We start from the raw sequence: 12,361 nt of genomic DNA, 5'->3' as shown, positions 1-12,361 counted from the left end.
GTAATGTTTTCTTACAGGCCGTTTATTTCACAGATGTCTACAGTTTGCTTTCTTGAACTTCCTTTTTATGCATCGGATAGAGAGCGTTGTCTGGGGCAGACTCGGCAGCGGTCTGAGCGGGTGGTTTCTGATGTGCGGCAACAAGCACTAACTTCTGTCTGGCAGCTGCGTTCCCCTTTGCTGTTCCTTTTCAGCTTGCGTGGCACTGCATAAACTGAAATTGGGACAAAAGCTACCAAAATTCCTTCTTACTATATTTATAAGCTAGAAAAATAAACCAAAAATGTTTCTTATTCAGAACTGCCAATTGAACACCTAGTCTGTGAAGCCAAGTGATTTTGTGCTTTTTACCCTCTCAGTACTGATACTTCCATTTTTTCTGTTACACCACCTTTATTTAATTTAATCTTAAATTATCTAATACTTAATCTCTTGATGTCAGAGACTGGATTTGTCTATGGTTTGGAAAGCTCCCAGAAAAATGAGTCTGGGAACCATCAAGTGCTACTGCAGTGCAAGAAATGGTTACTTAGACTACAGTCAGGTCAGTGGCTTACTCCTGATCAGGAGAGAATTTCGTGTCCCCTTGTATTAAACTTCAATGATGTGTAGTATACTTGGTCAATAAATAGCATTTTGCTGTTCATGCCCATTGGAAATAATACATGATGCTGTAAGTATTGATCACAGAGCTCTATCTACTCTGTTAATCCCTCTGCTTGTAGCAGTGTTAAATATTTACAGATTCTCTCTTAGTATCCTGAAGAGTGTTTTAATCCTGCAGAGGATGCTCAACTTTTCTGCTTCATACATGTTTTACAAGTATTTTCTTCTTTCTTCCTCTTTTTTCCAAGCACGTGTGACATAAAGCATTATACTATGCTTGCACCAGTTTTAAAGCTTTATTGCGTTAGCATGTTATGAATGTATACATTGATTGGGATGATGTAGTAATTCAGGATTAAGGCGGAGAATGCCTCGGAGATAAAATCCATCAGTGCTTCATCTCCAAGTGGCTGACTTACACTAAGGACAAAGAGAGGCTAACACTGTGTGGCATGTTGCTGTATTGTGAGATGGCAGGTAACAAAAAAGACATATTCATATCAGGTTTTTTTATCCAAATATTCATGAAATTATCTGAAAATTATCAGAGTACTAACAGATGAATTATTTCCCTTCTCAATGCTTATTTATTATATCTGTATTCTCATCAAGAAGTCTCAGAGGTCTGTAGCAGAGGATACAATGAATTGCTTTCTGTCTCCTGTACTTGTTCATTGACCTCATGTAAATGTAATCATTTATCCTCAATTTTTTATACTAATGTATCGAAGGCAGACTTGATATTGTCAGACATGCAATGGAATACGCTCCAGGAAACCTTCCTTCCAGCGGTGAGGTGACAAATGAAAAAGAAAATAAAAATGGATTTTGCAATTTAAAACATAGTGTGCTCAGGGAAGAATGCATAGCCAGCTATAATGTGATATGATTCATTTCTACATATGCAGGGAAGAATTTTACACAAAAGCTTTATGGGAGATGTACAGGATATTTAAAGTAACATGAAGACTGTTCTACATAATAGTGCTGGCTTTATCTATCACAAGCTAGAAGAAAGGTTTAAATACTTGCATTTGTCCTCTTATCTTTCAGTATGATGTCACATTATGCTTCATTCCATTACTTATTTAGTCATCCTTTAGACCTGGTTTTGTGTTTTGAGGGGAAGGCTGGCAGAGAGAGTAAAACAAAATGCACACATGCTTCTCTCACTAAATCCCTGAAGATCTTGTACATAGTATGTAAAGAAATTATGTTTTAGCTTTCTACAAAGCTGGTGCAAAAGAAGTCAGCTTTAAGCTGAAAGTTTTACATGACTTTAAAGGATTTCCTCTTCTTCTAGATGATCAGTGGCAAGTGGATTTTAATGGTTTGAGCTGCTGTGATGCTTGCTAAAGATTTGAGGTACGCTTTGTTCAGAGTTCAGGTTTCATCTGAGCACAAACATAAATATCCAACGTTTCAGATCATTAAAGTGTACAATCTTAACTGTCAACGTGGATGTTAGAAGGGACAGAACACTTTTTAAAAACTAGTCATTGTATAGGTGATTTTGTGAGGTAGAGCTGTATGAAAATCTGGCCCATTACTGGGGACAGGGATTGGGAGAGCTCAGTGGCTGGTGGTGCCACAGAGTGGCAAAGAACAACGGTAGCTGCCCCTTTCCTCCCTTGTGCCTGTGGATGTGAACTTGTTCGTGTTTAGAACGAGCACAGAGATGCTATCTTCTCTCATGTAAGATCCTCTCAACGGATTAAAGAATCTGTTTTCTGTTAGCAGTATTCAAGGTAATGTTTTCCAAATACCAATTATGTTAGCTTCCTTCAGTTTCTGTATATAAGGAAAACATCACAGTGAGGTGATGGGTACGAGTGCTCAATACCTTTTGAACTCGGCATTGTACTCAGACCAGTGGACCTGGCCTCCCAAAGACCCTCTCTGTGAAATGCATGGGGAACTGAAGCCCCTAAATTTTGCCCACTGAATTGCAGAGGCAGTTGCTGTGTAGTCAGCATGAACACCTTCCAGCATGACCCTCTGAGATGTAAACAGAACAGAACCCAGATCGCCAGGTTTCTAAACCTGGGCCTTAATTTTGAGACCAGAACAAATGTTTATAATCCTCCTAGTATCTAATCAGTATAGTAATGTACTCAAAATACTCAAACTAGAGGATAAATCTTGGGGTTAGCAGGAACTGATTTTAGTGTAAGTGGTTGGGTCCTATGCTTTTTGGAGTATTTCTCTTTAAAATGTATTTCACTGATTTTTATTGAGATGTTTTTATTCATGGCAGACAGCTGTATCTGGGTTTATGATTTATGCTTTCATATTGCATTTTCAAGCTTTTATCATCTATGTGTAAATAAATTGCACCGCCAAAGTTGGGATTTGAACTCCCAAGGTTTGCCTAGCAGTCATGACCAGATGTGTCCTCAAGTGAGTTGGGTGACTAATTAAGACTAATGGCTTCACACTCTCCATGGAGGGTGGGAAGTTCACACTTACGGGAGATACAACCACCTCTTGTATCCTCCGTAACAGCTTGTGGGCATACATCATCCAAAGTGGGCATCCATGAGTGAGGAAAGCTGTCTCTGCTCTGCTTACAATGATGCGGGTTGCTACGCAAATGATTGACAAAGGATTTGAAGCTTGAAATTTTTCCTGAAATATTTCCTAATACTCCAGATTGTGACACAAAGAAGTGGCCCCTGCCATCTCCTGCTGTAGGTGCCAGGTTTCCACATTTCATGCGTCACATGCTCAAATAACAAAGTGCTGGTTGCTGTGCTATAACCTGGATGGGATAGAGTTATAGCACAAGCCTTATACTCAGTTAAACATGTTCTTGAAAGTACCTGTATAAATGCATTTATCTGCATTGTTTGGCTGATACATTTTCTATGTTTCAGCAGTAACATGCGATTACTCTTGGGATTTAGTGGACTGCTGAAACCATTGCACACTGGTGCCCTGTGCTGAAACTGAACTGGTAACAGACAAGGCCCTGTAGTGGATGGCAGCTGGCATACTTCATCAGGATCAAAACAGGCGGTGATTTGGCATTCTGGAGGGAGATTAGCTTGAAAAAATATAAATTGTTAACTTACAAATACAAGGGATATGCTAAATCATAAAACTAAGAAAAAAATAGGGCTGAGTGGATGTATACTTCAGTGGAATGGACTAATATGTGGAAACACATTGCAGAGCATGAAATACAAAGGCATGTGATTTTTTAGTATGGGAATAATTGTATGATCAGAGCTGTATGATGAGCTCTAACTTTTGTTGGTGGAGGTTTAGCAGAGTATATTTGCTGGAATATCTGTCCTTCACAGCAGAAAGCTCTTTTGTACCTTGTAAGCCCATGTGGCCTGACAGAGGTAGTTTTGTGTCGATGCTGAGTGATTGCATGCTTTCTGGGTCATTCATGTTAACGTTTTGATTATAGTGGTGAGTTACAGGGGATGAGCTGCAGAGACTGTGTTGTTACACTGGAATGTACTAACTCAGATGAAGAAAAACACTTCTCTAACTGCAGAGCTTTGAGACAAAGTGAATCACATAAACAGATAATCTTTAAAGCAAACTTTCTACTCTGTGTTCTGGTGGTGGTGTCAGCCGATGGCCTAATCTTGGCGTCCTTCACAGTCTGCTGTGTTCTGTAGCAGCTGTGACCCAGGGAAATCAGTACGAAATACTAGGACAGGCTCAGTGATGACAAGGTATGAACCCTTATGAGAACTCAGTTTCGCCGATAATTCTGTCATGTGTTGGGAAAATACACTTGATCCTGGAAAGCACACAAATGGAAATCGTGAGGAAGAGAGGGGCGTAATCCTGCATGGATGAAAGCACTTTGCATTATAACCAGCTCTGTTCTGCCACTTAACCACCACCAGGAGACAAAAGACGAGAGTAAGTACTCTGCTGTTAAGCCTAAGTGTTATGTCTTGATTATTTTCTGCCAAAAGCACTTCAGACTAAGTGAACAGCTATACATTAGGCTCCAGACTCCCACTCAGTTTGGAACTTTTACACCTCAGTGCATCTATATGCTGACTCTGTATCTGTGCTGGATGGCAATAGATGCTGCTCTTTGTTGGACAGTGTAGCAGAGCTGCAAGATCTGCCTCTAAATACAATTAATTCAGTGTTCCTTTGAAAAGCAATAACAAGTAAAACCCGACCTGTCTTTGGCTTTCAGTGAATTGTATAAAGCCTGAAATAAATCTTCTAGCAGTCACACGGGGCAAACTCACCTTCCTTGAACTTGATTTTTAAGACTTATCTACCTCAGGGATCTCTGTTGCTCATTCCCTGCCCCTTCTATGCATAGAAGTTTCATTGATCTCAACAGGATTTCTGTGCAGTAGGCACCATCAGGATATACAGCAGAGACCTGTGGTTCAGATAAGAGATGCACAACACCGATTGGGAAGAAAATATGCATCAGGAGATTGCCCACCAAGAACACGCAGTTAGCTTCTTACATGGAGAGTGGCACTGGCTGAATTTATGTACAGTGTAATTTATGTTTCATGCCATTTTCAGGCTTCATTCGTCTGTACCTCTGAATGCTCCAAGTCCCCCTCTGCTGCCTTCAGGTGTAGGCTCCCTGTCTAACAATTGCTGCGAAAGGTATCTGTGGCTATGAAGCATATATGTATATAGTGCGGTGTATAAAATTCTATGTGGAAAATGAAAAGGACGTTCTATATGTGTTTTAGTAGCTATAAGAAGTATTTCTTTTGGAGGGGACTACATTCTGCAGGTAGTATGAGGTACTGGATTGACCTGCAGCTACAGCGTACTCTTGCATTGTCCCAATAGTGCTACGTGGAAGCTTGGAGGATTAGCTTCGCAGCAGTAGGGAGTGTAGGGAGACATTATTATAAGCATAAAGAAATAAGAAAAGGGCTGTATAGTTTCTAAACTGGAGAAGAATAAATGGCTCTGCTATTATTTCAGCCAAATAGTTCCTTTCATACTGTATACTGCCTGAAGTGTTTCGACCTGGTTATTTTACCTTGGGGGGTCAAATTTAGGGAAGAAACCATTCTCCTTCCATTGTCCTTGTCCATGTACAAAAACCATTAATAAAGCAAGGTCAAAGGAGCTGTTAGGGATCTTTTCCTTGTTTTGGTATTAGTCTCCCACTCCTCTCATGTAAACTTTAGCTCTCATTAGGCTTTTTTTTTTTAATTTAAATTATTTTTATCTCATGTTGCCAACAAATCAATCAGAGGAGCCATCCCTATGAATACAAAACATCTATGGAGGCCAACATTGATTTCTCCTCAGCTGCTTCTTATTATAAAGTTCCCTGGTGTGAGAAAGACACTAAATAGAAGCTAATAGACATTATATCTCACATGCATTTTCACATTCTGACAAATAGATTTTGGGGATTTTATTTTTTTTTAATTGAGAACTTAGCTGTTCTGTCTTAGAAAAGGTTAAAAATACATTTTTCCTATTCTCTTTTCCTGTGCTGGAGAGTAGAAACTTGCACAGGTATTTGGAGTCATTATTCACCCTGATCAACAGAGTGTGGTTCCCTTGCAATGATCACTTGCATGGTAGAAATATTTCTATTTCCTGCTGTGTTAATTGGTGTTACTAGTAAAATCTGGAAGACAGGTATTTCTCAGCTACCAAGAAGTCACTTGGTAGCCAGTCTGATTAGTAAAGAGAGCGAAAGCCAGCCAAATTGTTTTAATAGGATTTTTAGCTTTTCCAGAAAAAAAAATTATAGAAGCAAAAATAGACCACTTAGAAATATGCCACTTTTTCCTTTTAACACCTCGCTGACTGTTGTGCACAGTTTTGTGAGCTACCATGAGATCAATGGCCAGTGTTGTGAAAGGCAGCTACATGAAGATAAGGAAACCCTGGATAAAATAAGTAGACTTGAGGTTCCCTTGTTAACAGCAAAGGTGTACCAGTCCTCTTATATCACTGTAAAAAGGCATCCGAAGTCAAACTTCAAAAAAGCCAGCTTAGCCCTTTGCCTGAGGAGCACTCTTTGGCTGGGTGTTCTGCATACAGTGATTGTTAGCAGTGCTTGTAGTGCCTAACCATCTCCTTCCACCTCCCCTTGCCTCCTCTTCCAGCTGAATGCCAGAGATCCCCATCGTGGCAGGAGAGTCCCAATGGGCACTGCTATCTTTCCTAGTTCAAATTTTGTGGAAGTAGGGGGGAAAAAAAAGTGCCTTCCATGGGGGAGAGCTGTTGGCTCACAACCTTTACCCACTGCCGCTGAAATTCTTGCTGCAACTTCCTCTCCAGCATCTCCTTTAATTCAAAGAAGGGTTAGAGTAGGTTTGTGAATGCATCAAGAGCATGTGAAGACAGCTTTCAAACAGGTCTCTTCACTTCTCTTCCTCTCAGCTCTTATGCTGAACGTATTTGGTTGCAGGATCAGGCCTGCTGGTTCTAAAAATCTGTTCGGAAGTTTTAGAAGTTCTTTTTTTTTTTTTTTTTTTATCCCATCTTAATGCTATCAGGTGGCTACTTTTCTAAACAGACTCTGTGCAGGCTGTTGGCTTCTTTTAATCTCTGTATATTTTGCTTTGCCATGATTAAGTCAACCTAAGCCTTCTTCACATGCCTGCAGCTTTGGAATTTAAACGTAAGTTGCCTCTAGGAGAAACAAATCAGACTTGAATTGCAACTACCAAAAGTAGATTAATATATATTAGCCTGAAAGTTCTTGGTGGAATAAATTGAGAGCTTCAGCAGTGCTTCTTTCAGCAGTGCCATATCCAGAGACATTTAAATTCATTTTGATTTTAAATTGAGTTTCTTTCCAAATTCCAGTCTAGACCAGCAGTCATCTCTATTTCTCAGCATTTTTAATGAAAGTATCTGCCGTGCTGGACTGATGTGATATAAGAATAAGTGAATGGCTAAGAGAAGAAAAGGAATGACTATTCTGAAGAAGATAAGAACTGGGCCTGGGATGTGGATCAAATATGAATGTGTTCTGTAGGTAGAGAAAATTGAGCAATGGTGATTTCTGACTTTGTTTTGTCTTTCACCCATCCATATGATGAGGACAGTTTCCACAGGCAAGTTAAAAAGAGAGAGGCGCTGGAGTCTTAGTCAAACTCTTTGTAATTAGATTCCCCTTTTTTTATCGTGCACAACAAAATAGGCTGAAAAGAATCCTTCCCTGAACTCCTATTCATATTCATCCATCATGGTGTCAGAAATAAGACCTTTTAAGCTAAAGGATAAATTAATATAACTATAACATAACCCAAATGAAGAAGAGAATGTCTTTGTGCATAAGCAGCTTCATTTGATATTAGAGCTGATGCACGTACATACACGCTCTCTCACCAACACACAGATGCACACATGCACACATACAGTTAATGTATTGTATCAAGGTTCATTTTCCTTTTGGCTTTGCAAAATTAATTCTCTTTATGGTAGGGCCACTTGACCTAATACTGGCAGCGTAAGGTGTCCTTTGCATTGATATAAATCAGTGACGTAAGTCCTGGCATGGCATCAGCAAGCAGCCAACAGACTCATATTTTCTTAATCAGAAACACTAACTTCCATATGTAAAATGCTGTTGCTAACTTTCTTAGCTGTTTTTATGGTTTAACTGTCCTTTATTTCTTTTTGACCTATTTTTAACATGATGAGTATATTAAGTATATTGTTGTCTTTATAGTGCTGACAGCCAGGAAAATGAGAAAAGATTGCATCTTACTCCATTTCAGTAAGCACCTCTGTGAGTAGCAGTTCTAGCCTTCAGGCTCAAGAGACTGAATTTAGTCACCAGAAGCTGAATGTAGACGTTCACATCCCAATACATCACCTGGTTTTCTCTCACAGTGAACAGAAGGCAATAGGCATTTTCAATTTGTGTTTCATCTTGTCCTCAAGTTGGTTATATTTCCCAAGTCACAAGTGTGCTCTTTTATCTCTTATTTATAGAGGAATCTCAGGAGGACTAGCTCACATGTAGAGGTTTGTAATGCCCATGTATGTCCGTTTTAAGGTGAAACAAATCCTCCACAAAAGTAGAAGTTCAGTCCCATGAGGGGATCTTGGTTAGTAACCATAAAGCTGATGTCAAAGGGCATCTTCATGCTTGGTGTGGTTCCACCACTTGCTCTGCATATGCTTCATTCCTTCTGCTGCATTTTCCCTGCCTCTGGAGAGAGGGCACCTACCCTAAGCAGGGTTTTCAACCAGTTACTGTGTATATAAACTTCATAGGCAACATGATATTATAGGTGCAAAACATAACAGTTGTCCCCAGTGAAACCTGCTTAGTTTGTTTTGTTTAGTCAGACTGCAGCAGAAGCAGGTAGCCATCAGCTTGGTAGCATTAGGTGCTGCTTGGAGAAATCATCCTGAGAAGCCTCCCCTGTGCACACTACTTCATAGAAAACAAAGCTTTGATTGTACCTGCAGCAAGTGTTGGGCTGGTGGTCTAAGTATATTTCTCTTCAACAAAAATATGGCTCTGATTGCACAGATCAAGGGCAACAGCAGCACTGGTTTTGCCAAGCCTCTTAAAAAGTGGTTTGGAAAGGTGCTGACCTGCCAGTGAGAGAGAAAAGTAACTTGTTTGATGTTAAGGCTAAATACTGAATGCAGTAGCGTAAGAGAAATTACTTGAGCTGTGGATGGCACGGTGCAGTCTTTTATTATGGACTTAGCTGTAATGACTCCCTCTTACAGTTCATTTTGGCAGAGAGATGAGACTCCCCCATCTCCTCCCTCAGAAAGCCAGTGTGCAGATGAGCACGCTGAGCATAGTCTGCTATCACAAGTTATAATAAAATATGCGATAACACTGCATGCTTGGCTTGAGTTTGGTAGTTTTTCAGCAATAAACATTATTTACTTTGTGCAGTGAACACAAAAACCTTGGACTGAGTTGTAATGTACCGCTGTGGTAATAGTGATTGATTCACCAGATGTCATAATGTAGGTAGTGCCTTTTACCAGTATCAAATCAGTAAGTACTGGGTTGTCACACTTACAGAAGGTGGAATAAACAGTAAGGAATATCCAGGGTTATTATTACATATGCAAGTTTTATTCATTGAAGTAGAAAATGAGAAAAGTATTTAGCACCTTGGCTTAAAATGCAAAAGAGCAGCTATCAGCCTCATGTTTAAAGAAACTGGGTTTTGTACTACTAACAGGTAAAACAATACATTAAATGTATGGTATTCAGAGAAATCTGGATCTAGCTCAGCTTCATTGTTCTCTCACAGTTCCCAAATACATGCTGCAAGCAGAAATAAACACCTAGGTAGAATTTCTTGGTGTAAATATCTTTGCAAATTTAGCAGTCATATTGCAGTGTGCTAAGATATGTCAATTTAAAGGAGTTAACAAAAAAAGAGCAAGAAATGTTTATATGGAATATGGGTTATATTCAATTCATTTATGTGCAAATGTGCTATTCAAAGGCTATATACATTTCTCATTACATCGTCTCTCTTAATTTAGATTGTGTACTCTTTCTGGCATAGATATTATCTTGGTATTTTCCAAGGCAGTACACATGCACTGCTACCGCTACCTTTACTTTTAGTAATACTTGAATAATCACCTATTGAGTCTTTTTTTATGTCTGTGATTCTTACTATACAGATGAGACACAAGGCTGTTGACTCATTCTGAATATTGGCGGTGATTGGGTATATGGATGTGGGATTTAAGTCCTTGAATGTGTGTGCAGTACTTTGCTTTTATTGTTTCCAGAGAAACACGGGAAATAGCAGATTGTTCTTTGTCCAAGTTTAATATTATAGTTAGTTCCAAAGTGCAAAAAAATGGAAAAACCATTTTGTGAAATGTTAGATAACTTATTTTTTTTTATATGGTGGGTTAAAACACAATTTCGGTGTTTTCATATCCACAAAACTCTAAAGCACTGTATATCAGATACATAAAAATAAAATGCTTTAATGAAAACACTGAGATTAACTAGAAGAAATGTCTTAGGTGAAAATGGTAAGAGAAAGGACTTGCAAAGGAAGTGTCAACAGCAACAGTACTGAACTTCAGCTTCTCCAATCTAATTTTCATTTTGTCACTCAAAGCAGGAAAAGTTGGAGTCAAAGTTAGATATCTTTAGACGAGGGTACCTGTTACAGAACTCAGAAAAAGTTGACAACCTCTAAAAGAAGTGCTGATTTTTTCCCATTTAAAATTGAGAAAGAAACTTCCAAGTTGAAATAACAAAGAAAACTGAGAACAAGGACACAGAATTTGAAAACAAGCACAGAACTTGGAACCAGACAAAAGTACAGTATTTTATTTATTCCAAACTATGTGTTTTTCTGTGCAAAGCGATGGGATTTCATTTCTCTCCTGAATGAAAGTTGCAAAAAGTTCCTGCATTGTGATCAGGCAGTGAAACCTCAGATATTTCAATGGTCATGAACGTGAGTTTGGGCTAACCTTCATTTGGGCTGTAACACCTTTTTCTCTTGGTCCATCTCTTCTGTAAAATGTGCATTATTTTTCTTTTTCTGTGTGATACGTATCTAGGATGTGGAAGCATCTTTATGTCCCCTTTGCAGTTCTTCTCCGGGTTCATCCTTCACACTCTCTCTGAGAAGTCTCTGTCTACAACCAGAAAATTTACACGAGTTACATTGTTTGTGCATAAAGAACAGTGTTAAATACTGTCTTATGTTTCTCTTGCTTCTAGTTTCATACTTCAATAGCAAACACTTTATTTGTTGCTTGTAGGGAACCTATTACAATAGACTCCCTTTGTTCCAGTAATTCAGACCCATAATAATGGTGAGGGTGATGATAGGATGTTCAGCCCAGTATGCCACAGTATTATAGGAATATAATGGTCCATTTAAGCCTTCAGGATTTTTTGTTATTGTTTTTCTTTGTGTTATTGTATGAGTGGAATCATAGGGTTATTGAAACATGAAGATACTTTTAGTCAAGATTCTTACTTTTGATTTACTGAGTGCTGTTAGATGCAAGTCAACCAATTAGGTAATCAAGAAATAAGTGTAATTGAAAATAAGATGTCACCAAATACAGAGTCATTTAGTGCAATAGGGAAAAACGGATTGGTAGGCAGTTGGATCAGAAGGAGATTACCAAGTGAAAGCTGATATGAAGTGTGCTAGAGAACAAGGCTGTAAGGCTAAAGGAGCATTTTGTTAACTTGCTGTGTGATAAAATACTGAAGAGCCCAGAAGCTTCAAATACCTCACTCAGGAGAACTGGAAGAAGGAGTCAGCAGAGAGTATCGAGCTGGATATTTTAATTTGGGGGTTTATGCTTTGAGTTTTGTAAAACATATGCATTTCATGGTACTCCAAAAAAATGGGAACTTTATTGTATCCAGCTCTGCATATATGTTCTGGCTGTATCTAAAATGAAGTATGCACATTTCAGAGAGCATGTGCTTTGGAAATGAGACCAGTACTGGCAAATATCCTAAACTGTATTCTTAATTACTTGATTATTTTCAGTCCTGTATTTGCATCCCTACCAAGCAAGAAGGAAAAAATTGAAATGGCAGCTATTTGAGATGAGGAGTAGTTGCCTTACACACACTTTATTTTTGAAATATAAATTGTAAGTGGAGTGGCAGGTGCCATTATGTAAATTCATTCTTCATAACAGTGATTTGAACCACGTAAAGAAAATATAGTCAGAATTGTGCTTGGTGGATTTGCATAATCGCATATCTGAAAGACTTAAGTGGTAATAACCATTGTTAAATTACTTTGTAATATGATTTTTAGAATTCAAAATAAAGTTTCAACAA

The 12,361-nt window shown here is 38.7% G+C and overlaps 1 protein-coding gene across 9 annotated transcripts in view; it reads left to right on the top strand.

Annotated features, from left to right (window-relative positions):
- RBMS3 (RNA binding motif single stranded interacting protein 3) overlaps positions 1-12,361 on the top strand; it is a 718,180-nt gene that overhangs the window by 595,307 nt on the left and 110,512 nt on the right. The gene's annotated exons all lie outside the window — the stretch shown is intronic.

Source organism: Falco rusticolus, chromosome 4, assembly GCF_015220075.1.
Source record: "Falco rusticolus isolate bFalRus1 chromosome 4, bFalRus1.pri, whole genome shotgun sequence".
Lineage (NCBI taxonomy): Eukaryota > Metazoa > Chordata > Aves > Falconiformes > Falconidae > Falco > Falco rusticolus.
The sequence above is the reverse complement of the archived record's forward strand: the minus strand, read 5'-3'. Positions and strand labels throughout refer to the sequence as shown.